The sequence below is a fragment of the Rhipicephalus microplus genome, unplaced genomic scaffold, assembly GCF_043290135.1.
Source record: "Rhipicephalus microplus isolate Deutch F79 unplaced genomic scaffold, USDA_Rmic scaffold_288, whole genome shotgun sequence".
Classification (NCBI taxonomy): Eukaryota; Metazoa; Arthropoda; class Arachnida; order Ixodida; family Ixodidae; genus Rhipicephalus; species Rhipicephalus microplus.
This window is the reverse complement of record NW_027464859.1, coordinates 60,001-64,063: the sequence shown is the minus strand read 5'-3', so window position 1 is coordinate 64,063 and position 4,063 is coordinate 60,001. Positions and strand designations below refer to the sequence as shown.

General features: G+C 57.3%; 1 non-coding gene across 1 annotated transcript; it reads left to right on the top strand.

Moving 5' to 3' along the window:
* The first annotated feature begins 1,470 nt into the window (after positions 1-1,470).
* Positions 1,471-3,285, top strand: LOC142793159 (small subunit ribosomal RNA). The gene has a single exon (XR_012891479.1). It is a non-coding gene; the product is annotated as a small subunit ribosomal RNA (ribosomal RNA).
* The last annotated feature ends 778 nt before the right edge of the window (positions 3,286-4,063 follow it).

The window sequence follows — 4,063 nt, the reverse complement described above, 5'->3', positions numbered from 1 at the left end:
GCACGATATCGGCGTCTTTCGACGTGCCCGCCGGCCACCGTCGCACGAGTACGGCAAACCTCGTCTGCCGGGGCGGGGTTTGCGACGCCGACGCAAAAGTGGGAACCGCCGCTCGGATGTTCGCCGTTTTTGGCAGAGTGAGTGCTGGCACTCCGGCGAAGCGAAAGAGCGTGAATGCGCCCACGAAAGTAGCGTATTTGGACGTGCTTGACGGCGACCGCCGCAGGAGTACGAAAAACCACGTCAGCCGGGGCGAGCGACCCACGGCGGTCTGGGTGCTTATCGCTGCTATTATAGGGGCACCCCGGCAGACGCAGAAAGAAAAAAAAAAAAAATGGGGACATGGCGTGCGTCACCGTGCGGCTTCGCAGCGTTGCCGAAGTCGCCGAGCCCTTCGACTGAGCCGAACGGCGGACAGGGAACGTTGGTCGGCCGTTCTAACCTGTCGGTGCCACGCCGAGACGTCGTTAAGGAAAACCGCGTCGTGGGCCTCTACGACGCCGTCGAGTCGTTGTACGTTTGGTGTCCAGCGTGTCGGCGGCGAGTAGCGGACACGTCGTTCACGACTTCGGTCTTTCGCAGTCGACGCGAACTTGCGGAGAGTCGTGGTGCCTCACGTTTTCGGCAGAAACCGCGGCGGAATTTTCCCGTGCGTGCGCGCACGACCTCGGTGCTGTGCCGTCAGCGTAGTGTTGCACAAACTCGTGGCCTACCCAAGGTGCGGTACGTTTGCGGCCGTATCCTCGGTGGGAATTTCGTGAGTAGGGTCGCAAATTCTACGACCTCGGCCGGTTTGAGAGCGACGTAGACTTGTGGCACGCTCAACGTGCCACACGTTTCGGGGCACACCCGCGGTGAAATTTTCTCGAGTACGCTCGTATTAGTGCCCAAGGAGGTCTGGGTACTTATCGCTGCTATTATGTGGGGGTTCTCGTGAGCGGCGTACGCGAAAGCGACCGGGTGTCTGATATGCGGCGGGCTTCGGCCTCGTCAAGCGTGTCCTCGGGTCTGCTCCAGGGGAATCCACGGCAGTCGTCTGCAGCCTCATCCGCTTGATGCGTTAGGGGCTGGTTGTCGGACGGTGCCGTTTTACCACGATATCGAGGTGTGTTCCGTGTCGTCCTCGGGCGATTCAGATGCGAAAGCGCCGAAGACGCGGGCGTGACCCGTCGTCTGGCGGCTTTGCAGTCTCGGCTCCGTTGCTAGTTCCGGCCGGTCCACCGACAGTGCAGCGGGCTTGGGCAACCCGCACGGCGCGACCGAGTCGATGCAACGAAAAAGAGCGAGCATGAACGTGCTTCTTGCCGCACGGCTCCCACTCGTCTTTCGGGAAGGTTGTGCCGTAGCGAGCTCGAACGCCGTCATCTCGGAGTGCAAAATAAGCGTGTTGGGGCGCCTGAAGGTGGCCTCCGCCGCACACAGACTGCGTCCGGCCCGCCGAAGGCGAGGACGGACGCGCAGTCGAACGATTACCTGGTTGATCCTGCCAGTAATCATATGCTTGTCTCAAAGATTAAGCCATGCATGTCTAAGTACATGCCGAAATAAGGCGAAACCGCGAATGGCTCATTAAATCAGTTATGGTTCCTTAGATTGTTTCTTCCTACTTGGATAACTGTGGCAATTCTAGAGCTAATACATGCAGTGAGCCTGGAGCCCTTTGGGTAACGGGTGCTTTTATTAGACCAAGATCGATCGGGTTTCGGCCCGTATTGTGTGGTGACTCTGGATAACTTTGTGCTGATCGCATGGCCACGAGCCGGCGACGTTTCTTTCAAGTGTCTGCCTTATCAACTTTCGATGGTAGGTTACTTGCTTACCATGGTTGTTACGGGTAACGGAGAATCAGGGTTCGATTCCGGAGAGGGAGCCTGAGAAACGGCTACCACATCCAAGGAAGGCAGCAGGCGCGCAAATTACCCACTCCCGGCACGGGGAGGTAGTGACGAAAAATAACAATACGGGACTCTTTTGAGGCCCCGTAATTGAAATGAGTACACTCTAAATCCTTTAACGAGGATCAATTGGAGGGCAAGTCTGGTGCCAGCAGCCGCGGTAATTCCAGCTCCAATAGCGTATACTAAAGCTGCTGCGGTTAAAAAGCTCGTAGTTGGATCTCAGTTCCAGACGAGTAGTGCATCTACCCGATGCGACGGCTCGGACTGAACATCATGCCGGTTCTTTCTTGGTGCACTTCATTGTGTGCCTCGAGATGGCCGGTGCTTTTACTTTGAAAAAATTAGAGTGCTCAACGCAGGCGAGTCGCCTGAATAAACTTGCATGGAATAATAGAACAAGACCTCGTTTCTGTTCTGTTGGTTTTTGGAATACGAGGTAATGATTAAGAGGGACGGACGGGGGCATTCGTATTGCGGCGCTAGAGGTGAAATTCTTGGACCGTCGCAAGACGAACTACTGCGAAAGCATTTGCCAAGAATGTTTTCATTGATCAAGAACGAAAGTCAGAGGTTCGAAGGCGATCAGATACCGCCCTAGTTCTGACCATAAACGATGCCAACCAGCGATCCGCCTGAGTTACTCAAATGACTCGGCGGGCAGCTTCCGGGAAACCAAAGTATTTGGGTTCCGGGGGAAGTATGGTTGCAAAGCTGAAACTTAAAGGAATTGACGGAAGGGCACCACCAGGAGTGGAGCCTGCGGCTTAATTTGACTCAACACGGGAAAACTTACCCGGCCCGGACACTGGGAGGATTGACAGATTGAGAGCTCTTTCTTGATTCGGTGGATGGTGGTGCATGGCCGTTCTTAGTTGGTGGAGCGATTTGTCTGGTTAATTCCGATAACGAACGAGACTCTAGCCTATTAAATAGGTGCGGGGTTCCCAGCACCTTACAACCTTCTTAGAGGGACAAGCGGCTCCTAGCCGCACGAAACAGAGCAATAACAGGTCTGTGATGCCCTTAGATGTCCGGGGCCGCACGCGCGCTACACTGAAGGAAGCAGCGTGTCTTTATCCCTGTCTGAAAAGACTGGGTAACCCGTGGAACTTCTTTCGTGATTGGGATAGGGGCTTGCAATTGTTCCCCTTGAACGAGGAATTCCCAGTAAGCGCGAGTCATAAGCTCGCGTTGATTACGTCCCTGCCCTTTGTACACACCGCCCGTCGCTACTACCGATTGAATGATTTAGTGAGGTCTTCGGACCGATGTCCGGCGCGGCCTTTCGGTTGCGCCGGTCTGTTGGAAAGATGACCAAACTTGATCATTTAGAGGAAGTAAAAGTCGTAACAAGGTTTCCGTAGGTGAACCTGCGGAAGGATCATTAACGGATTGTGAAGGGTGAGCGCCTCAGCTGCGTCTGCGCCCGACACTTTCTGCCGCTGACCCCGTTTGGACGCGGGGTCGGCTTTTCCCCACGGGGCTGCCTGAATGTGGAGCGGCACCCCGTGACAAATTGTTGCGCCCAGCGGACGCCAACACCGCGACCTTGGACGGTCGGCCAGGTGGCGGACGCGGGTACAAACGGCGCAACGCACTCATAGGTCGGCTTTCGACCCGCCACTGCACCGTGGCTCGAAGCGCTCGAAATGCGCGACCCGACCGCTGCGGGACCGCCTAGTACTGTAAACAGGAGCGGCGGAGCGCGAACGGCGAGTCGTGGTTACGTCGGTAGAAGGCGAGGCTGCGCGTTCCCGAAACGCCAGCCGAGTGCCCTCCCGACCGTTCGAGCGTGCAAGAACGAGACCCGACAATCGCGCGGCGACTGCCAAGTACGAGAGGAACGGCACAAGCGTCGGCGGTCGGTCAAGGAACTGGCGATGTGACGGGTCCGCTGTGCACCAGTGCATACCGTCCCGCCGTCCGCGGCAAGCGCCTCCGCGTCCTCGGGTGACGGAGGCTGCCGGTCGGTTCTTGCAGGCGAGGGATCTCGCTGGCACCGGTTCGCGTTGACGCGCGGCCGGTCATGGCACGGCGATGCGACGGCCGAGGTGCGCAGTACTCGATGGAGGAACCGCACGCTCCGATGACCGTCCCGCCCTCCGCGGCGTATGCGTACCGACCGTAATGGTTGCAGCAGCGCCGGCCGGCTTTTGAATTCGCCA